Source organism: Rhipicephalus microplus, chromosome 6, assembly GCF_043290135.1.
Source record: "Rhipicephalus microplus isolate Deutch F79 chromosome 6, USDA_Rmic, whole genome shotgun sequence".
NCBI lineage: Eukaryota > Metazoa > Arthropoda > Arachnida > Ixodida > Ixodidae > Rhipicephalus > Rhipicephalus microplus.
This window is the reverse complement of record NC_134705.1, coordinates 5,758,579-5,783,453: the sequence shown is the minus strand read 5'-3', so window position 1 is coordinate 5,783,453 and position 24,875 is coordinate 5,758,579. Positions and strand designations below refer to the sequence as shown.

General features: G+C 48.3%; 1 protein-coding gene across 13 annotated transcripts in view; it reads right to left on the bottom strand.

The window, feature by feature from the left end:
* The window catches only part of LOC119167762 (glutaminyl-peptide cyclotransferase), an 823,023-nt gene that overhangs the window by 604,899 nt on the left and 193,249 nt on the right, over nucleotides 1–24,875 (bottom strand). The gene's annotated exons all lie outside the window — the stretch shown is intronic.

Genomic DNA, 24,875 nt, shown 5'->3' with positions numbered 1-24,875 from the left:
ATAAAATACAATAGTAACGAAAGAATGTACACGTCAGTTAAGAGGAAACAAAACGAAAACAAATGTGTGAACACATAAATATTCACATTTATGTTTACTATAGTAATGCATAGCTAAGTACTTAATGGCTTGTTATTTACAGCTTGCAATACACAGGTACAATACACAGCTTGCAATACACAATAGAAAGATGACACCTCAACAAGTCGGCACAGGGATAGAGTAATGAGAATACAAGGGACAGAATGGTAAAGGTAAGAGACAATTAAAAAAAAGGAAAATGGGACTTGTTCAACCCGCCTTCTCCAGCACGCACTCGAATTAACTCAACGTGCAGCCCACCGGGAAAGCCGCCGAGAAAGCCAAGGCACAGTGATGTGCACAAATCAACATGGGCAATAAGAGTGGGGTCGTCTAAACCCATAGCGACTCCGATAGTTACGCCACTTCGGAAGGCCAATCCTAGGGTGTCACGACGAGCAGGGCCACATCACAATATTGTTGCTTTGAAGAGTCTACTGGAAGCATCGGGAGCACAGCACCAATTGATGCAAGTAGTGCTTCCATCTTAGTGTCCGTCGCGAGGTCGGCAAGGGCCGGCAGCATCGAGGAAGTGGGCGGTATAGTCATCGCATTCTTGGAGACGGCGGTAAGAGCCGGCGATTGCGAAGAAGTGTGTGGTGTTTGTGCAACCATCGAGCGCAAGCCGACGATGGCAGAGGCCGGCAGAGTCATGAAAGAGGGCAGTGACACCGTCATGTCCGATGGGCGCACTCAATGAAGGCTGCAGCGGCACTTCCGAGGTCATACTGCCAGTTTTGGCAAATGCACCCCGAAAAGAGCGGCCCTTGATGATTGTTGCACTGCTCCCAGGGGTCCTGGCATGTTCCTTTGCTTCGCGGCGAGCCACAGTGCCGTCACATGAGGCCATAATGATCATGGCCTAGCATTGGAGTTGCCAGGAAAGGCAGCAAGGCTCGGTTGCGGAATGTTTTTTGCTACAGTTGATGCAGCAAGGATGTTCTGCTGCACACGGTCCTCAGACCCGCTTGACGCCGCACTGCAGGCACCGTTCGTCCCATGAGGAAGTGGCAGTTACGTGCCCGAAGTGGCATCATCAGGAACACTATAGTGGCCGGGACTGGAGCGGACATTCAAAGCGTCCTTGCTTGTAAAGCAGGATATCCAGGAGGATGATAGTCCACACAAAGGTGAGAGTGCAGCAGTTGCCTCTGCGCACACCGCACACGAGTGACACTGGTGAAGGTGGGTATGGTCCTCTAAGGGGATGGACGGGTCTACCCTATAGATCATGCCGACACAGGCATTCAGGTCAAGTTGCTTGGCCCAGACTTTAATCTTGCAGATCACCTCAACCTGGAGCAAGGCATTCATATCGGTGGTGGGGGGCATGTCAACCGCAACCAGGTTGCACTTGAAGTTCAAGTTCAGCCGTGCAAGTTGGATGACAGGGAATCCTGAAAGGAAGGTGGCGATCGCATCCCTTGTTATAGCAAGGAAGTTGGCCTTCTTTCCGACACGTCCATAGATGATCGTGGCCACCTGGTGATTATGGAATAAATCGCCGATGAATTGGGGATCTTGAGGGCACGGGGATGAGCTTGGAGGCTCGCCCAATCTTGGGGAGGGCACCGTTCACTCGACAGCACCCCTGAAGTGGGGGAGAAGAAGAGATGGTGTTGCTACAAGGAAGTGACTATTGCTGAAAGCAACGACCATGGAAGGAGCCGAGGAAGTTCCAGTTTTAACTTTCCTTTCACTCGGAGCCTAGGAGAGGGTGGCAGTGTCATGGCTACTGTCCTCCAGAGGCCGGGCTCTCTTCTCGGAGTGTGCGGACTTCGGCTGTACCTGCTGCTGTGCCTGCTGCTGTGTGATGTCGATGCTAAGGTTACCAGGAGGCACTCTACAGCTGCGTTTTCTTCCAGTTACCTCTCTGAGGCGCCATTTGTAGCTTTTAGAAGGGCTACAAACGTGACAATGAATGAAAGCGATGATCAAAGAAAGGTTGGGAGAGCAAAAACACGTCCTGCTTGCTTGAAATCTCGCTCAGCTCTCCCATGTGATCATCAGAGACATGAGCCTTTTTTTGTAGATAAGCCATTGAATTTTCCAGCGTTATTCCTGGTGCTCTCATAATATCTCGGGTAAACTTGAGTGTTTACTTTCGGCGTGTAATTAACCAGAACGAGCTCAAAAAATCGGGATACTTTTCAAACGCGATGTGCTCTACACCAAATGTTGTTAGTCAATGCAGATAAAACCTGAACACAGAAAAAGAAGGCAATAAACACGTGCCCCAATATGACTATCCAATGTTCTTAAGCCTGTACTGACATCGCACAGCACATGAACTTACATTGAAGTTTGTTACGAATAAATACACTGGGGACTATTAAATACAATGTTCTTTCATGCTCTGCTTTCATATATTAAGAAAGTATCCAAGTAGCTGCCAAAACACAGAGTGGCTTTTCTATGAAGCTGTAAACAAAAGAGGCAAATCACCTGCGCTTTTCAGTGAGAAGAAGTCCTGCTTTTTGAACACTGGCTCTACATATATTATTATCAGATAAAGGCTGTAAGTCCTGCCTCATCCGAAATTCAGATTTTTTTCTAAATTACGGTAAAAGAGTGTCCACCATCAGGTGCTCATGTACTTTGACAGATGACGCACAAGTCAAGAGGGCTGGCTATGACAGCATACAGTGGTGGTCCAGCAACTATTGGAGATCAAACTGCTTCAGAGCTCATTTGGAGATGAAAAATTTCTTTGAGGCAGATTTCGAGCAGGGAAACTCACATTTGATATCACTATATATTTACTGCATATTCTTAATTGTTCCCAAATAGGATATACCACTAAATGTAAACAAGTACACAAGGCAGTCAAGGTACAATCACTAATGAGGCATCTCGCATAAAATAACGCCCTCTGATGGCGTTGCCTTAAAATGCAGGATGTGCACTGAGGTGAACAATTTGTACAACGCATACTGCCATGTGTACTTCTTTCTCCATACAGTCGAAACCCTCTGTAAGAGACCAATGGGCGATGCAATAAGTGCCGACCATGCCACTTGCCGCAGCGCGTGACAAGCATTTGTGGGCTCGGGCGACGAGCAGTGTTCCCGCAAGCATAGAGATAAGTGCACGGAAGCATGTGTTTTGCATTGTGATTTAACGATTTTGTCGGCCTTCAACAATGTCGAGAAATAAATGCTGCATTGTTGGCTGCTCACACATATAAAAACTCACGAGGAAATCACTTTTACAAGTTCCTGGAGCTGTTTCATAGTAGAAGCGACTCCTGTTGTGGATTGCAACTGTCCGATGGAGAAGGTAAGCAATCGCACTTTGTTAGGTTTTATTTCTACATATATGTCACAACATCTTCAGTAAACGCTACTACGTTCACTTAGTCGCCTTGCCTACATTCTGGACACTACACTAAACATGATTTTGTTGTTACTGATGAGACGCCATTCATCTCTTAAAGAAGAATGGCACAAAGTGCAAAAACAGAGAATGTGGAGCTGTTGCAGGCTCGTTTACGAACACGCCGTGCAATCACACGCATCTTGTATGGAATAGGCTGCATTCTACTTATTGATGACACTGGAATGCGATTGTTGATGGAGAATGTTGTTCATTGTGCGCTCGCCTCAATTGTATGCCATATTGACTGTAGAGCATGGCACTTGCGAGCACCAGAGGCTTTTGACTGCATAATCAACCTCCTTTTGAATTCCTCATAACAAGACTTCATGCTAATAGTAAACTCCCAAACGCTTTGATATCTTCCACCAATGCTCATTCGCTTTACACAAGCTGTGTTATGCCATAGGTGGCACCCCCACCCCCTTCTATTCATCTAAGGTCCCCGAATCTGCACAACGCATTCACGTAGTGGGGTGGGAGAGGGGCGCTGCAATAAACTTTTGCCTTCCCAACTGATGAGGAACCTCGCGCACACCTGAGTGGAACCGGTTATGAAACTTTTCCATTTTCTTTTCTTTTATTGATGCTGGTAGTTAAACAGCTGGCCACACCATGCGACATGTTCCTAACAATACAATGTTACAAATCACGCGATTGTTTCCACTGGAACCACTCCCAGTTACGTAACTAATAATGTCAAACGTTCTTGCAAGAACTTGGCGTATCTACTTACGTACCATGTTCCTGGCCAAAACACCGTCTTATCACATAAGACCTAACGGCACTATGCAACACTCACAAATATCTTGCAAAACCTAGCAAGCATCGCCTCGGTCGTCTAGTGGTTGTGGCATTCAACTGTTAACCTGAATGTCATAAGGTTGAATCCTGGATCGGCGTACAGTGCCCAGAATATACTGGCTAGTGTGCTATCCGCAGCCTTCTAGGTGGCACCAGATTGAATGAATGCCGGTGGCTGCCACTTGAGGCGCTGTAGCCCAAGTGGGTGTCGCTGCGCCGCCCGGTTCTCATAGCCCGCCGTGTTTCCGCAGCAGTGGCAAGGAAGCCGCTGCCCGTTTTGATGCTAGAAGCAGAATATTTTTTGTCCAATGAGGCAACCGTAGGCTGATTTATTTTAAGGAAATACAGCAAAAGCTTTTAATGTATCCTACTCGCAGTGTATGGTGGCGGCATGCCTTGGATGCTAGCATGCACAGCCTCGAAGAGTTCTCGCACTTGCACTAGCTTCTCCTTAGCTTATGTCCGCACATATAGCTCAGTCAAAGCATTAAAATTATTAGCACAGAGGCCAAAGCCACCCTTGAAATCCTGCAGGTACTTACCTTTGCAGACAAGCTGTCCAAGGCATGCAGTCCCATGATGGCTCCTTTGCGGAGATGTTCATACAACTTCAGGCATTGCATCTTTATCATGATGCATTCCACAATTCACTCATCATTGTACTACAACTTCCGTCGTGCGGCAACGAAGCAGCTCTTGACATTAAGTTGTTGTTGTGGGGAGAGAGACCTAATATTACTTTCGAATGCCTCTTCGCTAAATGTGTCTCATTTTGTACTTTCATACGAGACACCTGCTCTTTTGCATTCGCGAGTCTCTTATTGATTCTCAACAAGTTGCGAGAAATGTTCTTTTGTTGTGTTTGGTTTGTTTGTTTGTTTGTGCTTGGTTGTTTTGTTCGTGTTTGGTTTGTTTGTGCTAAGTTTGTTTGTGTTTGGTTTGTTTGTTTGTTTGATTTGTGAAGAAGAAGATGTGCTTGCAGCGAGCAGCATCGCCAATGCCCGGCACTTTCGGCTCGTCTTTTGGTTCGCTGCTGTGTCGGTCTCTGCTAGACGGTTCTTTACGCTGCCTCACCGCTGTCCTTAATGACTAATAAACCTCTTCATATTTGGTGGAGGGTGCTGTTTATGCCCGTCGCTACACCCTGGAGCTGCGAAGCCGCCCGCTACCCCCCGTCATGACTGACAACGCCAACCCATCGGCGTCTTTGCCCAAGTTCGTCGACTGCCTTAGCCATTCTAGGCTACGGACCCGAAGGCCTTCAGCGGTGCAAATGGGACCGACGTGGAAGACTGGCTTGAGCACTACGAGCTGGTGAGTGCCAATAATAAGTGGGATGAAGCCTACAAGCTGGGCCACGTCATATTTTATCTCACTGGCGTCGCCGAATTGTGGTTTAACAACCACAAACACAACATTCCCAGATGAAGCATCTTCAAAACGTCATGTGCTGAACTGTTCGGTCGGCCGGCTGTCCGCAAGCAGCAGGCAGAAAAGCGCTTGCGCGTCCGCTCTCAGCAGACTGGCAAAAATCTACCAGCTATATTGAGGACGTCGTCGACCTTTGATGATGATGATGATGATGATGATGTGTGGTGCTTTGTGGCGCAAGGGCCAATTGATGGCCAAAGAGCGCCATTTCGATGAGTAGAGATGCGGACAATGATATGTTGCGTGGCTGTATAGGGGTCTTAAAATTCCTCGCGATAATGCGGGTAAAAACATAAGTATTAAGATCATGGCAGTGGCGTGACATGCATAGTAAAAAGGGTGACAAAGGTTTTGATAATAAAAGCATGTAAAAATATTTGGCGCTAGCACAAGTGCCTCATCAGCGCCCTTGTGTCCAAGGGCTGCGAGGCAAGTGCTTTTAAATATAGTCACTGCAGCAGCAACCTCTCTTGAGAGGTCACGCTACACAATGCCTGGGTATATTACATGATAAAAACCGACATCTCTTAAAAAAGCTAGCAATGATTTATGGGTGAAAAGTGGTTCCCTACCGACAAACATTGCGGGGTGTAATGGTATATGTTGTCGGTAGGGTAATGGAAAGTGTTGTCTTCTTAGAGTGTCTAATTGTTTACATTGGATTAAAATGTGAAGAACTGTTAATGTCTCACCACATTTATCACACAATAATGGATCGCCACCGGACAAAAGATGTGTGTGTGTCGTGTATGCGTCTCCTATCCTGAGTCTTGTTAGTGTTACCTCTGTTAGACGCGATTTTGATAATGGTGGCCAATGGCCAAGGTGTGGCTTGATAACGTGTAGCTTGTTTTGTGTGTGTCTATCCCACTTGCTCTGCCAGTAGTCCCTGAGCTTTCGTTTGAGAGACAGCTTAAGATCAAGGGGCGGGATCGATATGGGTGTAGTGGCACTGATTTCGTGGACGGATGCAGCAAGCTGATCCGCCATCACGTTGCCTTGAATCTCTCGGTGCCCTGGCACCCAGCACACTACAACACGTTGGTTGAGTGCGTAGAGTGTGCATAAAATAGAGTAAAGTGAGACGAGGACAGGGTTTTTTTGTTTTTTAAGACTGTGCAGAGCCGTTACCACACTGAGGGAGTCTGTATAAATTACTGCTTTTTGCATTTCTAACTGTTTGATGTGCTTAGCTGCCACAAGTATCGCGTAGGCTTCCGCTGTGAAAATACTTGTGCCTGGATGTAGAGGGCCAGCATCCGAAAACGAAGGGCCAACAACAGCGTAGGACACAGAGGAGTTGGACTTAGAGGCATCTGTGAAGAACTCAGGACGTGTGTATTTGTGTTGAAGTTCCAGGAAGTATGTTTGGATATGGGCAATAGGTGCATGTTTTGTAACTTCTAGGAAAGACACATCGCAGTCTATAGACTGCCACTGCCACGGTGGCGGGTATGCTACAGGAGCCATTAAACTGTGTTCAAGTGACACTTCAGTTTCTTCAGCTAGACACTTCAGGCGAACTGAGAAGGGCTGCCTCATCGAAGGCCTGTTTTGAAACAGAGTTGAGCTCGACAAATCATTAATTGTAGAGTATGAGGGGTGCTTCTTGTCTGCTTTCACCTTAAGAAAATAAACAAAGGACATGTAAGTTCTCTGCAGATGAAGCGACCACTCATTTGACTCAACGTAAAGGCTTTCTACGGGGCTGGTACGAAAAGCACCCGTAGAAAGGCGGATGCCCAAATGGTGCACGGGGTCCAGCATCTTCAACGCACTTTGAGTCGCAGAGTGATAAACAATGGCCCCATAATCTAAGCGGGTGCGAATGAGGCTTCTATAGAGGTTCATGAGACATTGCCTGTCACTACCCCACGTAGTCCGTGACAACACTTTTATAACATTCATGGCTTTTAAACATTTTGTTTTTAAATACTTGATGTGCGGTACGAAGGTCAACTTGTTGTCCAAGATTAAGCCTAAGAATTTATGCTCCGCATTGACAGACAGACGTTGACCGTTCAGTTCAATGTCAGGTTCTGGGTACACGCCTCTCTTTCGGGAGAACAAGACACAGGTGCTTTTTTCTGGGTTCAGCCGGAATCCGTTTTCCTCTGCCCGTTTGGACACCTTGTTTAAACCTAACTGAACCTGCCGCTCATACATTGCTAGGTTGCATGACTTAAAGCCAATCTGGACGTCATCTACATATGTGGAATAAAACATGTTGCGGAGGATGGACAGGTGCAAGGAATTCATTTTGATAATAAAAAGTGTACAACTAAGTACACCACCTTGCGGTACTCCCGTTTCTTGCACAAATGTTTGGGAGAGAATACTGCCCACACGGACACGGAATTTCCGATTGGACAAGTAACTCTCGATTATGAAAAGCATTCTACCGCGCACACCCAGGTGAGACAAGTCTCTTATTATGCCGAAACGCCATGTTGTGTCGTAGGCCTTCTCGATATCGAGAAACACAGAGAGGAAGTATTGTTTGTAGGCGAAAGCGTCTCGGATCTGTGCCTCGATACGCACCAGATGGTCGGTGGTGGATCTACCCTCTCGAAACCCACATTGGTATGGGTCGAGCAATTTATTTGTTTCTAAGTAGTGGAGTAAGCGGCAATTAATCATTTTTTCAAATAGCTTGCAGAGGCAGCTTGTTAACGCTATAGGTCTGTAACTTGATACAATAGAGGGATCTTTTCCCTGCTTCAAAATTGGAATTATAACAGCCTCCTTCCAGGAGGAGGGGATCACACCCGAAAACCATATGCGATACTAAAGTGAGAGGAGGGTTTCTTTAGTTTCGGAGGGTAGTTCCTTCAGCATCACATACATTACGTTGTCAGAACCTGGGGTAGATGTATTACAGCAGCTGAGTGCTGTTCGCAGTTCTGCTAAGCAGAATGGTGCATTATATGCCTCATTTCTTGGGGATTTTCTTTCTAACTTTTGTTTTTCTATTCGTGCCTTGTAATTCTGGAAGGATTCGGAGTAGTGTGAGGAGCTCGATATGTGTTCGAAATGTGTGCCAAGAAAGTTGGCTTGATCCTCCAAGCTTTCCCCGAGGCTATTAACTAGTGGAAGAGAATACGTTTGTTGGCCCTTAATTTTCTTTATCTTATTCCACATTTTTCCCTCGTCTGTGTACGAGTTGATACTCGATATAAACTTTGTCCAGCTCTCTCGTCTAGCTTGTCGGCGCGTTCTCCTTGCCTGCGATTTGACCCGCTTGAAATTTTCCAGGTTTTCTGCTGTAGGGGAATCGCGAAGCAACGCCCATGCTTTGTTCTGAGTGGTCCGTGCTTTTCTGCATGCGTCGTTCCACCATGGGACTCGCCGTTTAGAACACATGCCACTCGTTTTGGCAATACATTTAGATGCAGCATCAAATATAAAAGCTGTAAAATACGTGACAGCGCCATCTATGGTCAGGGCAGACAGCTCAGTCCATGTCATGTGTGTAAGAGTTCTATACCCTTCCCAATCAGCTGAGTCAATCTTCCATTGAGAAACCTGCGGGGGTAGTTGATCTTTGTTCGGCACACTCAGGATGATTGGGAAGTGATCACTCCCATAAGGGTTTTTAAAAACGTTCTACTTAAAAACAGGTAAAAGGGACGGTGATGAAATGCTAAGATCTATGGAGGAGTATGTGTTGTTTGCAAGGCTAAAATACGTAAGCTCCTTCATATTCAAAAGACATAAACTAGAAGAGAAAAGGAGCTGCTCAATGAGACATCCTCGTGCATCACAGTGAGCATCGCCCCACAGGGCATTGTGTGCATTAAAATCACCTAGAACCAGAAATGGCTCTGGGAGTTCATCTATTAATGATTCCAGATCACGTCTGTGTAGCTGTTGATGCGGTGGTATGTACACAGAACATATGGTAATGAGTTTGTTAAAAAGTACAGCTCGAATGGCCACTGCCTCCAGGGCCGTTCGGAGCTTCAAATGCTGGCATGCTATACTACGATCGACTATAATGGCTACACCGCCAGATGGTACGACAGGATCTTCCCGGTCTTTTCGGAAAATAATATATTGTCGTAGGAAGTCCTTGTGCTTAGGAGTTAAGTGCGTTTCTTGCACACATAGCACTTTCGCGTTAAACTTACACAGAAGTTCTTGGACGTCATCTAAATTTCTAAGTATTCCCCTTACGTTCCACTGTATGATTTTGTCTATAGTGGAAAAAAAAAAGGGGAAAAGTGCTGTGTGCAACGAAGACGATGATTAACTCATTTTACAGGGCCTTTGTCAGGCCCTGTAATCGGCGTTCTGTCCTTTTTGGGGCGGTCGAGCGAAGCTCGCCGCTCCTTCGGCGCTTCCTGCGCTGTTTGGCTTGAACTGGTGTCCATAGCCTCTTGCAAGGCACTGGACACCCGCTCTAAAGAGCGATCTGTGCGTCGCTTAGACTTCGCCTCGATCGACGAAGTCTTTGTCCCCACCGAGCTGGGGCTTGATGGAGCCCCCTTGGCCTCGCGATTGCCCTGGCTGCTGCCAGAGCTTGTAGAGGTCACTGGTGTGGACAGGCTGAATGTGGGCAGGGCAGCGCTGGCTGCTCCCGCCGCAGGGGCTTGTGGCATTGGCCTCGGCATGCTAGGCGCGGTCCGGGCAACTGCCAAGGGCCTTTGTGGTGCCGCCCCTCATTGCACCACTTCGGCAAAAGGTGTTTTTAATGCTAATGATAACGAGACTCGTTGTCTTGCTTCCCTGAATGTGATATTTTCCTTAACTTTTATATTTATTATTTATTTTTCTCTTTTCCAGGCTGGGCACGCTCTGGAGTATGCGGGGTGGCTACCTTCCCAGTTTGCACAGAGGATCTCGTCATGACTACATTCATCAGCACTGTGGCCGGTTGTGCCACACTTGGCACACATCAGCTGTCCTTGGCAGCTCTGGGATGCATGACCAAATCGCTGGCATTTGAAACAACGCCTCGGGTTTGGAATGAAGGGTCGGACATGGAGTTTTACATAGCCAGTTTCGAGAGTCTCGGGTAAAGTGGTTGTGTTGAAGGTGAGTATCAAGTGCTTTGTTGCTATTTCATTGTTGTTACGTCTGATTTTGATGCGCTGGACTTGTATTACACCTTGATCCTTCCATCCATCAAAGAGCTCTTCTTCACTCAGTGTCATCAAATCTTCGTCCGATACCACGCCCTTCACTGTATTCATGGTACGGTGTGCGCTCACAGAGACAGGGATGTTACCAAAGGCCACGAGGTGCGAGAGTTTATTGTACTGTTCCTTGTCTTTTAATTCAAAAGCAGATCTCCACTTGCCATCTTCGTGGCCTTATAACCGGTTCCAATGGTCTCTCTCAAGCACTTGGCCACAAGGAAGGGTGAGATTGCTCTAGCTTTTGTAGATGATTGTTCGCAGTGGAGGACATGGTATTTTGGGAAAGTTTCTCTGTTTTTGGGCCAAAGTAGGAAAGTTGCATCGGTGCGTACCCTTTTCGAAGCACGATCAGTTAAAGAGGGGGTCGGGGATCCCATGAGAAAATGTGTATTTTTCGGTAACGGCGCCTACCACCCACCACGGAGTCCAACGAGGGGACGTGGCAGAGCATGTGGGCATGTCTGCGCAACGCCAGCAGTACGCAGTTACTATAACCCAATATAGTTTACCCTAGTTTGGATAGCCACACAAGGTTAACCCTTGCCGCCAGGAAAAATTGGAAGTAAAATGAAGTGAGGAGAAGACAGGAAAGATGTAAAGTGAGAACAAAGGACGAAGATATAGGGAGAGAGAGATAGGAAAAGGCGACTACCGATTTCCCCTGGGTGGGTCAGCCCAGGGGTGCCGTCTACGTGAAGCCGGGGCCAAAGGGGTGTGTTACCTCTGCCGGGGGGCCTTAAAGGTCCAATCACCCAGCGTTGGCTCAACCCCTAGGATCCCCTTTTCCCCGGACACGGCAAGGCCACGCACGGCTAGGCGTGGGAGGGAGCCGAAACTCCCCCGTTAGCTCGGGTCCGTGGTGTCGCTACACACCAAACGCCTACTTGCGCAGGCGCCCCTGCGGGGGTCGTAGACCTTTGTCGACGCGCGAATGGCACCATGCCCAAGTCGAACAAGGTCAAACACATCTTGAAGGGCATCAACGATGGCACATTTCAAATGCTCTTGGCTAGGAATCTGAGCACAGTTTCCGAAGTCCCCAGCTTGTGTCAGAGCTACGACGAGTTGAAGGAATGCACTCTGACTTGGAAGTCTCAGCGTGACGGTGAGTCAATGTCTAGTTTCGACAGCATGCCTGACAATTCACTATTGCTTTAGCAAGTCCGAGCCTTCGTCCGTGAGGAAGTCGCCCGCCAACATTCCCTAGTGCCTTTTACTCACGAGACCACCACTCGTCTACCTGCCCCGCTTCACACTGCTATTTCAAAAGAGATTGCCCAAGCTGTTTGTTCACCTTGCGCACCACGAGCTGCCTCTATTTAGCCGTGTTCAATACCCACGTGTCGCACAGCCGGTAGGCACTCTTGTTACAGTGTACTAGAAGGGAAAGTGTGCCGTGCGGCGCCGGAAAGAGAGTCCTTCTAGCGATGACCGTTCCGCGCGCCGCTAAAGGGTGCTGCTGGCTAAAGGAGTGCTACACTTGCTGCCGTGATGGCTCAGTGAGTGGGCTGTGTGGCCGATTTATATCTTGTTCCGAGTTGTTGTCGCGGATTTTTATGCGATAAATGCCGCTTAATTGTGAAATTCCACCCTTCTGCATAGACACGAGCCTACACAAAAAGACCCGACTACAATTCGGTGAGGTCATTTACACCAGCTGAACTTGTTTCTTTTTGAAATTACTAAATTTTATATAGTAATAATGTGCTTTCAAATTGCATTGGGTGAGTTTCAACGAATTAATTTATAGACCTCAAATATCTATTAAAAAGGCTCTGTTCAGTCCTGTGTCTTTCATATCTTTTATATTACTTAGCACACTAAACGGTCGGGAAGCGTCAGTCGAAGGCCTCCAATTCTTTCAACCACTGCTTCTTCAGATAACTGCTCATTTTTGCTTTCATTCGACTCAAGCTGATTTTTGCACTGCTAAGCTTGGCTTTCGTTCTCCGAAGGTTACGTCATATATTGCAAGGACTTTGTTTCGTAAACATCTTCTGACATCGTCTTCTGGAAAGCTGGTTGAGTATCAGCTTTCTCTGATATTTGCAGTGAACACAAGCACTGATGTCATTTACTACAAGCTTGCAGTTTTTCGAAGACAACACCCCATTTACTATGGGAATTCACCAGCTAAAACCTCCATTCCCACGCCGGGACACAAAGTCAATTTGCTCACATTGTTTAACGGCAACTCTGCCTCTTCTTGTGCTACGAGTTCCTCTTGGCGCCTCTTCTTTTTTCCAATGAGAATTTCGCCATTTCCAGCACTTTCAGCAGCTTTCTTCTTAATCTGAATGAGTTTTTCCAATGCTACCTTGTTATGTTCAACAGCGTCGGCTTCCAACTCGGCGTAAAGAAATGAGTTCCCAACACACGGAGGAAAATTTCTGACTACTCATTTGGAATAGCGAGATTTTAAAATGACAGCCCTTGAAGTTCTTGGTCATGAGCTTTATCAGCGGCACTATCTCGGCCAACATCATTCGACATCCTTTGGCATTCCCGTTTCGGAACATCATCGACTGAACTGCCTTGATAAACGTCGTTCGACTGAACTTCTGACAACGTGTTACTTTCCCGTCTTTGCTTCGGTTTGGGGAGAATCTGATCGCTAATGTTGCGATACTGCTGCTTTTTTTTTTTTTCGGCAGCGATTTTAAAAGGGAGCATCAGAAAAAATTGTAGGAATGCGATTTTTTAGTGGCAGGTGTCTTAGGTTCTCAATATTCTTACCGTCGATAGTCTTCTTGAAAGTTCACTGTATGAATCTTGCTTTGAAGTGTCGCTCATAAACAGCGCTGCTCTTGTCAAGGACTCTATCATCTCTCTTGACGTTCCGCGATTATTCTTCCCAGTGGTCAGCTTCAACGACACCCGAAATAAGGCGTGCGCCTCTTCACACGAACGGAAACCACAATTTGGCACAGAGCAAAAGCCGTCTCGCTTGTCCCGCCGTCTCCCAGCTATTTTCTCATTCCAGTAGACAAGCGCGAACATCACCGTAATTTCTTCACTCCCGTACAGCGCAATCTGGCGAGGAGCAGAGTTACTCGATGCGAGAAATACCGGCAACGAGGAACTGGTCACGCGCTAACAGCAAAACAACAGAACATGAGCTGACACACGCGCTCCTGTGGCTCGCAGCGTCCCCTAGCGCCCCCAGGCTGTACTCAACCTGTTTCATTGCTGAGGGGGCCTCCTCGGCTCCAATGGAACGCGCTGCGCACGGCACACTTCCCTTACTAGTACACTCTACTCTTGTCGCCTATCCACCAGCCCTGCACCCTGTGACCGCACCCCTAACGTATGTAGCACAGCCTGTGGCTCCTCCTGTCGCCTGTTCGCAAGATATGCAGCCCGTAGCCACGCCGCTCACATATGCAGACGCTGTGCGTAGGCTTTTACAATGCCCCTACACCACGCGCTCATAGCCCGCACACCCGGCTGCTTATACAGCGCCTTGGGTGGCACCACCAGTCGCCAATCGTTAGAGGATGCCCGATAACCGACCAATTTTCTATGCCTGCTTCACTCCCGGACACGTTGCCCGCTACTGCCGCCGTCGAACTCAGATGTTTGGCGACTATGCCCGGCCGTCGCAACCCGACAGCCAACCCTTCGCCTATTATGGGCCGGTCTCGTCACCTCGCTATGCCTTTATTGACCACCTTGACTTCCAACCGCAGCGCGCACCTTCTCCTCGTCGGCGGTCGCCCTCCCCCATGGGTCCCCGACTCAAACCCTCCAACCAAGAAAACTAAGCACAAACTAAGTTCAAGAGGCAAGAACTGCGCCATTTTTGACCTGTCTAAGCCCTCGCTCCTCTCCTGCTAACGTGGTCGCAGTAACTGTTGAAGGTTATTGTACTTTCGCCCTTGTGGACACCGGCACCGCTATTTCTGTTATTGCCGCTAATCTCTGCCGTGTATTACACAAAGTCACATTGCCGCTTTCGGGACTGTCGCTCCACACTGCAAGCGCACAGCAAGTAATGCCTCTCGCAACCTGCACTGCAAGAGTGTCAATAGAAAGCATTCTTTACATCCTGGAGTTTACTGTTCTGACTGTCTGTTCCCATGACGTCATCCTGGGGTGATACTTCCTATCCCGTCATAATGACGTCATCGACTGCGCACGCGCCGAAATCGAGTTTTCACCCTTGTGTGATGTCCCATTACTTGACGCTCTTCATTAGCCGCCGAAGTTGCTCGTTTATAAAGATACCGATATTTCACCTAAAAAATTCCGCTATTGTTCTCGTTTCATGCAACGCCTACACTGACCCTACAGTCCATTTTATGCCTTCCGATGTCTTCTCGAGTCCTCGGGCTTTGCCGCTGCCTTTCGCAATAATTGACCTTGCCGCCGGAAGAAGCAATATGTTCGTACTCAATCCGCTTTCCACATCTGTCACCTTGCTTGCGGGGGGAATGTCTCGGTCGCATGCAGGACCTCGACCCTTCGCCTTTGATTGATGTCTCGGATGACTACTGTGACCACCCGAAAGCACTGTCGGCACTCGAGGAGTTGTCCAATGATACATTTTCCAGCACCATTGCCGAGACATCCTCACTCCCACCGAACATGCCGACCTGCTGGATCTTCTGCATGAGTTCCGGAGTTCTTTCGATGTGTCGCAACCTGAACTGGGCTGCACGTCGCAAGTCAAACATCATGTTGACTCCGGCCTACACCAGCCACTGGGTCAAAGACGATACCGTGTTTCCACTGAAGAGCGCCGTGTCATCAACGATCAAGTCGAAGATATGCTTCGTCGAGACGTCATTCGACCATCTCACAGTCCCTGGGTGTCTCCTGTCGTCTTAGCGCATAAGAAAGACAGATCTATCCGATTTTGCGTAAACTATCGTCGTTTGAATAAGATAACCCGCAAGGACGTCTATCCTTTGCCGCGCATTTATTACACCATTGACACCTTTCACGGAGCGGAGTTCTCCTCATCGCTAGATTTGCGGTCTGGCTACTGGCAAGTCCCAATGGTTGAAGCTGATCGCCAAAAAAACTGCATTTATTACACCAGATGGATTATACGAGTTTAACGTCATGTCTTTTGGGCTTTGTAACGCGCCTGCCATGTTTGAACGACTTATGAATAATACGCAACGTGGCTTCAAGTGGAATATATACCTCTGTTACATCGACGATGTCGTGGTTTTCTCCCATGACCTTCTTATGCACCTCCTTTGCCTCAAGCACGTTTCGACTTGTCTGACCAACGCTGGTCTGCTGCTTAACCTGAAAAAATGCCGCTTCGCTGCAGGCGAGCTCATCATCCTAGGTCACATCGTGTTAAAGCACGGTGTATTACCTGACCCAGCAAAACTTCTAGCAGTCACAGAATTTCCCAAGCCGACATTCATAAAGGAACTTCGCAGTTTTTAGGCCTATGCTCTTATTTCTGGCGCTCTGTTCCCAATTTCGCATCCATCATGTCACCATTAACCCAGCTTCTTCGCATTGACGTGAACGTTTCCTCCTGGTCTCCTGCATGTGACGTTACCTTCACTACTCTGCGCCGTCTGCTCACCTCCTCACCTATTCTTCGTCACTTCGACCCAACGGCTCATACTGAAGTGCACACGGACGCCAGTGGCATTGGGCTAGGCGCTGTCCTCACTCAACAAAAGAACAGCTATTCAGAGTACGTTGTAGCCTACGCTAGCCGCACTCTGATGAAAGCCGAAACTAATTACAGGGTGACAGAAAGAGTGTTCGTCTCTGGTTTTGGCGCTTGGAAAGTTTCGGTCGTACTTATACGGCCGCCTGTTCGATCTAGTAACTGATCACCACGCACTTTGCTGGCTCTCCGCGCTGAAAGACCCTTCTGGCTGCCTTGCGCAATGGGCACTCCGCATCCAGGAGTACGACATTCGCGTCGTATACCGCCGCGGACGCAAACACTCTGACGCTGACGCCCTGTCCTGCTCACCTTTGCCACCAGGTCCGACGTGCGGAAACACTTGCCTCCTGACCTTGTCATCGCTAAATCTTGACTCGATTGCCACCGAACAACGTCATGACCCGTGGATCGTATCTCTTCTCGAATATATATCTGGCACGCCCAACTTTCCAGTATCTCGAACCCTCCGACGTCGAGCTTTCGCTTTTTGCCATCCTCGATCAACTTCTTCATTGATGCAACTACGCTCCCGATGGCCGTCGGTGGTCACTGGTCATTCCACGCACTTTACGATCGCAAGTATGAGCCTCTCTTCATGACGATTCGCAATGTGGCCACGCCGGGGAGTTCAAAACAAATGAACGCCTTCGCCATCGCTATTATTGGCGCGGCATGTACAATTTTGTATGCAAATTCATGCAGTGCTGTCCTGACTGCCAGCGTTGCAAATCAACACCGCTCATGCAACTGGCGCATTGCAGCCACTTCTATGCCCTGCCGAGCCATTTGATCGCGTCTGCGTTGACCTCTACGGCCACCTTCCATTGACACCAGATGGCAATTGGTGGATTATAGTGGCAGTTGACCACCTGACACGCTACGCCAGAACAGCCGCTTTGCCTAGCGCTACAGCTCAGGATGTCGACTCTTTCATTTTACGTCGCTTTATCCTTCAACATGATGCACCTCGAGAGCTCCTTCCTTAGTGACAGAGGCTGCACTTTCCTCTCCGAGGTCGTCGAAATGCTGCTTTTGGAATGCCACGTCATTCATAGGAAAAGGACAGCATGCCACCCGCAGACTAACGGGCTAACGGAACGGTTTAACCGCACGCAGGGTGATATGCTCTCAATGTACGTGGCATCTGATCATAGCAACTGGGACCGTGTTCTCCTGCACGTCACATTCGCATATAACACTGCAATGCAAACAACCACGGGATTTTCACTTTTCTTTTTTCTTTACTGACGCGAGCCTTCCCATACGATCGATACTCTACTTCCCTACCGTCCTGATGCCTCTGAGTGTCCACCCATCTTCGATGCTGCTCGACAAGCCGAAGAGTGCCGTCAGCTCACCCGTACGTTCACATCGGATGAGCAGCAACGTTAGAAAGAACACCGTAACACCGCTTTTCCAGATTCCAGCTATGCCACAGGATCTCTTGTGTGGCTCGCCATTCCATACCAAACTCCGGGACTCTCCTCAAAACTTGTCCCAGGTACCAGGGGCCTTACACCGTTTTGGAGAAAACTTCTCCAGTTAATTTTACAATTCAGCCAGTTCCCTAATCGGGCGACATGCGCCGGCGTGCACGTGACATCGTCCATGTTTCCCGCCTGAAACTGTACTATGAACCTTTGCCTGAAACTTCTTTGGTCACCAGGATGGCTCCTCTTTCAGCGGGGGTGATTGTGAAGATGATGTGCCTGCAGCGAACAGCATCGCCAACGCCCGGCTCTCTCGGCTCGTGCTTCAGTTCGCTGCTGTGCCGGTCTCTGCTGGACGGTTCTTCACGCTGCCTCGCCGCTGTCCTTAACGACTAATAAACCTCTTCACAGGTTTATTTGTTTGTCAACAGGTCGGTTGGTTGGTTTGTTTGTCAACCGGTCGGTAGGTCGGTCGGTCTGTTCGGTCGGTCGATCCGTTCGGCCGGGTCGGGTCGGTCTGGTCTGGTCGGTCGGTCTGGCTTGTGGCGGTTTGGTTTGTTTGGGTTGGTTGGTTTTTCAACAGCTTGTTACAACCCGCCCACGGAGATATAGGCCGTGAATCGGACGGTGCCTTGCTTTTTAAACTAATTCACTTCATGAAGGAAGAAGTTGAATCAGTAGATATTACAGGTAACATTTTTGGCATCATTTCTTGCGCTTTTATTTGCATTTTTCTTTCTCTTGCAGGTCTGATTTTGAACCAGAACCCTCTGGTACTGGCAAAAAATGCAAGGCTTTCTGTCTGACTGCACTGTCAACAAGTATTTTTCAGAAAAAGAAATGCCTATGAATGAGTCGTGTTTCGATGAAACTACCTTTAAGCCACAACCACCACAAAAAGCTGTCACTGAAACTTTGATGAGGGCTTCAGCCTCATACTACATGCGAAGATTTGCTTTGATTTCTCTCGTCCTCCGAGATATACTGTTGCGACAAATTATAGCCGTTCGGGGAAAAGCTTTTCGAAGTATACCATTTTTTATATGAACAGGATAAAGAAATTATTCGCTTCACTTTCACAGTACGCGTATGCTACTGTTCCTGCTGACAGAGTTGGCACTTTCTGCCATGTGACAGGAATATTGTGGGTGCTGACCGAGCTTCAGTGTTTTGCATGCTTTCTGTTTCTGATCTACAGGGTGTGGCGCACTCTTCAGGCACAAAAGAAGTATCCTCGCCACAAGATTCTTTAATGGCACAAATGACTTCCGAGGCAATCGACATGGCGCTGCGGCGGCCCTTTGCAGGAACGTCTACATGCTGAAGGCAAAATTGTTTCTCGTTTTGTTGACTATTTTGGAACAAGGTGCTGAGGATATTGACACGTGCGGTTCTTTTGGTTTACGAAGAAAGCCGCTATCACTTTCTGTTAAGCGCAACGCAGGCCGCGTTTATCTTGTATGCCACTCTAGAACGCGTTACGACGCGTGTATAAAAGACTGACACGTGCGGTTCTTTTGGTTTACGAAGGAAGACGCTATCACTTTCTGTTAAGCGCAACGCAGGCCGCGTTTATCTTGTATGCCACTCTAGAACGCGTTACGACGCGTGTATAAAAAGCCGGCGCAGTGCGCCACTGGGGGTCTTCTTTTTTCCGTCGGTCGACGACTGTTCACGCCGCTGTTGCTGTGAGTTGTGTTTGGCCCTGTTTTGCTGGGCACAAGTTCCCCCAATAAACAGTTCGCCTGACACCGCCCTGACTCCTGCGTGCTTCCTCTCAAGTGCTGCGTGTATCACAACCTCGTGACAATATTCAGGGAATGTCGTGGGCACCGCTTTAGCTTTGAGGTGCAGTTTATCCCGGGGGATTTCGATAAAACTCATCAAAGTGTTTCTCACAAACCACAGCAGTTGGTGTCAGTCTCTTATCCGCCCTCATTATCTTTCAGTCCCATTCCGCAAGACGTGTTTCATCTACTGGGGCCGTGAAGAATGATAATTGCCGTTTCCTCGAATGATAACCAGCCGAACAGAACGGTAGAAAGCAGGTCCTTTCCTTCAATCGCTTTGACTTCGACATTCTATCATTCACCTCATAGTTCCCCCATTGTGACAGACACAGAAACACGACAACCACTCACTCACCATTTGACGACTTAAACAAACAACCCAGTAACAACACTGAAAGCACGAACACAGAAATCCACGCGACTCTGGCAAATCGACTTTGCGATCCAAACGACACACAGGGTCAGCACCCACCTGCTTGGCAACGCCTTTGCCAGCCATCGTGGGCATTCATCCAAATTAGTGCCACCCTCCTCCATTGAAAAGAGCTGGCGAACGGCACACTAGCCAGTATATTCTAAGCACTATAATCAGCAGCTGCATTTTCGATGGAGGCGAAAATGTTTGAGACCAGTGTACTTCGATTCAGGTGCACGTCAAAGAACCTAGTCTGATCAAAACTTCTGGAGTCCTCTATTAAAACAAATCTCTCATAATCGTATAATGGTTGGGAGTGTCGAGGTGTTTTTCGTCGAGGTGTTTTGTCGAGGAGATATTTTATGAGCCTCCATCGACTACCTTTTCATATTTGCCCATTGAGGGAGTTGCAAACTTCGTCCCACTGCTGTCGGGAAAAACCATGCAGTATTCTTCAACAGTTTTGTTGAGCTCGGCGAGCTTCTTTCACAGTGCAGTCTTCGATTGAGTCATTGACCCTTCCACCTGGCTAGTATAGAGTGCTTGGCTTCAAGAAGGTTTGCTAGCCGGCTGTCCATTCTCTCCACCTTAACGTTCGTAGTAATTGTTCGTTCCGATGCTGCGATGTCGGCTTTGAGCTGTTCAGTCCAGCTTGCTATCGTGTGTTTTGTGGTTGCGCCTGACGAGTTCAATGACTGCATCCATATTTTGCAAAATTTGTCCCAATCAGCTTGTACTCCCTTTGTCTCTTTCCTGGCAGTTCTGAATCAATTCGGAGAATGTAGTCATCACTGCCAAGGTCTATGCACGAGTTTCACCAGCCACATTTCTCAATGCCACGGACGAAAATCAGGTCCGGTGTAGTGTCGCGGCATGTGGAAGTACCACACATAGTTGGAGTTCCCGGGTCTGTGATGAGAGTGAGATCTAGATCAGACACGATCATGTAGAGACGCTCACCTTTGCTAGAAAAATATGCGAAGTCCCATGCCTGTTGTGGGGTGTTTAAATCGCCATCTACAATTCGGCGACTATCTTTTGTGATGCTCGCGATCTTGTCGAGCATGCTTCTGAACCCTTGTCTTGTGTCCTTAGGGCTGCTGTCAAAATTAGTAAGAAAGATGCTTTGCTTGTTCCCTACACGGTCGTGAGGTATAATCTCAATCGTGACGTGTTCTAGATAGCAGGCTATGTGGTGGATATCATGGCGAATGTACGGGATTTTCTTGCCAATCAGAATAGCGACGCCTCTGCCTTGCTTGCCTCTGCCTTGCTGTGGGTTTCAGTCTTATAACTTGAAAGGGTAAGTTTTATTGTGAGCGTTTCTTGCAGTAACATTACATGTGGTTTTTTGGTTTCTGATTTTGCCATCTGTAGGAGGACCGCCTTTTTTGAAGCGATTCCCTTGCAGTTCTATTGCCAGATACAAAAATTTCGTGTCCTATTTGTCACTGCCATGTTGACCATCATAGCCCCCTTCACTTGCAGTGAGAGCAACTTGCAGAGGGCCATGCACGCCGATGTGCTTTGACTGCATCCTCTCCATGGCTGGTACTACCGTGTTGTTCAAATACATTTCCACTTTTTGAACTCGCGTGTCAAACATGTCCATTTTCTCATTCATTCACATCATGCTCTCGTTCATTAGTCTCATATTCTTGTTTATGACATCCATGGCGCACTTCACGTCTGATCGCATGACCATTCACAGTTGCATTACAGCTCGATTCTTGGGAGCAGGGGATTCTTTGAGTTGTTCTCCTTGTCTCGCAATCTCAAGTGCTCAGGGAGTTTCCATATCGCTTGGTGGTTCGGGAGTGCTTGTTGGCGTACTGCTGTTTGCTTTACGTGCTTCGGATAACTCGTGCATTAGTTTGGTATTGGCAGCTTTAAGCTTCAGGGTTTTCCTTCGGCGTAGTCGTTGTGCTCCTCTGACATTATCTGCCCACGTGCCATCGCCTCCGTTGTTCTTTCTCATGAAACGCACCTGTGATCCTAAGCGACTCCTGCTTGTGGTCGATGTCCTCGCAGGTGTGCGACTCCAGGATCGAGAGCGGAAGTGGCTCCGTGTCGAAGTTTTCCACGTTGATCGGCCTCGTTCTGTCTGTTGATTGTCTTCCTTCAGCTCTGCCCGATCTTGTTGCTCAAATCGCACTTGTTATCGCCGTGCACGCACAACAGACGGGACGAGATTGCGTTTCGAGTGCACCTTGTCCACCGTCATGCCCAAGCCACCACACAGCTTGCTTTGCGGATCGCACACAAAAGATGATGTTGGGTTAGAAATTCCGCAGACTCTGCACTTGGTGGAGCCGGGTCAGCGCAAACGTCCCCACGATGGCCTATATTTTCCCACATATGTCTGCGATATAAGTAGCAGGGTACCAAAGTGGGTTCATATCTGACGCAGTGCGGGACGCGAAGTCCATCAAACACAATGATCACTGATCGTGAGTTCTTAATTGTTTTTTCCTCTAGTGCCAAGAGATTTCGGTAGTTCATGATGTTGCTTTCAATCGTTTTATGGTTGTCAGAAATGTCGATGTGTCGAATTACCCCTTTGCAGGCGTCGCTTAGGGCAGCTTCGTAAGAGCTGACTTCGTGCATTTTTCAGTCTATCTGAATAGCCACTATGCTCACGTACTTATCTGCATTTTCTCTAAACGACGTGCTTGCCACCATAGTGTATCGTATCAGGCTCAAGCGCGCAAGCCAGCTATCTTGGTTGCACTACACGTGCCTTTCTTTACTATCTACTAAACCCCTACCCCTTTCCCTGGTTTCGCTATAAAATACTGACGGCAATAAACACACGTGTTCACTACTATCCTGACATGAGTGTTGGTGTCACTGAATGTGGCCCGGCTGATAAATAGTGTCAGAAGTGCGGAACCAGAGCCTTGCCTGCTCGACGATGAAGGAAGCACCGTAACAAATAGGTACCTACACCACAGCTTTCAAAACCACCGCAAAATAGAGTACGTCAAACCACCGGAGCCTCTGGGCCTCTTGACCCACAGGGGAAGAACGTAGAAGCTCTTCCAGCAAAAATTTGATTTCTCTTTGGCAGCCACAGAATGCACTGAAGAACCAAGGTCACAGGCAGCAAAAACGTCTCTTTTCTTCAGTGTGGCTGGTGACGAAGCGCTTGAAATGTACAACAACCTTACGTTCGATGAAGGCGAAGACAAGCAGGACTATGGCACGGTAGTTGCTAAGCTCGACAACTACTGCGTCGAGCAAGAGAACACAATTCACTGGATCACAGAGCGAAGCTGGACCCTTCGAACAGTTCCTATTTGCGCTGAAGAAGCAGGCGCAGTTTTACTATGGAACGATGATAGACGAAATGATGCGCGACCAAATTGTGTTTGGTACAAAGTCGCCGAAGCTTCGGGAGAAGCTGCTCAGGGACAAGAACCTTACGCTGGACAAAACCGTGGCTTTATGCAAGGCAGTGGAAACATCAGCCCGTGAGAACTCGCTGTGGCAGAAGACTGACAGAGACCTTCACGTCCTGTGGGGGTGCTGACACCCCCTGTAAAGTGGTTTGCGCCACATGGCGCAGGAGTCTCGCACAGAGGCCGTATTTCGGAGGTCACTATCGCCAAACGATAGATGGCGTTGCGTTTGCCCTGAGTACCAGTACTGTTAGTAGAGTGGTAGCGCCGGTGGTGACCCCTGGCGGAAGGCAGGCCTTGGTGGCAGGCGAGAGTTGCGCGAGTTCCTACTGCGCGTGGCGGTTGCCGCGAACGTTTGTCTCTAGCTTGGGTGCTCGTCGTGTGGCACCCCGGGCCTGCGCGCCGGGGGGGCCCATGTGGTATGTCAAGCATTGGCGACGGCACCTTGGGTGTGTTATTGTGTCTGTCATGTTTTGAAGTGTATGGCGACGCCACCTTTTGTGTGCTCATGTGTTGTTTGAGTGTTTAGTAATTTTATGTAATGATGACTTGGCGCGTTAATAACGATTGATGTAATAACGATTGATGGCGGACGATATCGTCTTTCAAAAGTAGTTAAATAAATGTGTTGTTGTTTGGTTTGTACCAACCATGTCTACTGTGACCGTTCACTCCAAGAGCGTGGCGTGATGCTCGCTCGCCATATCGAGACCCCACACTGGCGCCCAACGTGGGGCTTTTGGAGTATCGGACGACAGTTTTTGTGGTTTGGTACAAGCTTTTGTTAGCACCGGGGTAGAGTAGGCCTAGCGGGACTTTTTGCTAGCGTCGGCGGTGTGCTCTGTTGAGAAGTGAGGAGATTGGTTTTGTGACGCGCTTGAACTTGTTGGCAGGTTGAGTTTTCATTTTTTTTTTCTGTTCGCAAGTGTTTTTCTTGTTGTGTTAGTTTTCAAAACAGTTGTTGAATTAGGACAAGAGCCATGCAGTCTGCATCCTGGGGTGAGCAAGGCCTAGAGCACGTGGTTTGCAGGCCAGGCCCGAAATGAGTGAGTACGGAAGCCTTGTGAGTGGTCGAATTTTCTGTAAATAGCTTCTTCTATATGTTTGGGCTCTTTGGGCTCAGGACTTGTACTGCGACTCGACGCCGGGGCGGTTGACGTTGATCGCTCGGTAAGCTGCTGTGTGCGGCGAGCGATAGGGCCACCTCACAGCGTGGATGTCTCCTCGCGGCTGCCTCTGCTGCACCTAGGCTGGGTGCTGGGTGGATTTCGGTTGTTGTCGAGCGACTCATTAGGTCTAAGGATCTGCGCAGCCGCCTGTCGCAAGTGGCACAACTAGGTAGATCGTGGCGTTGAGGTGTTGC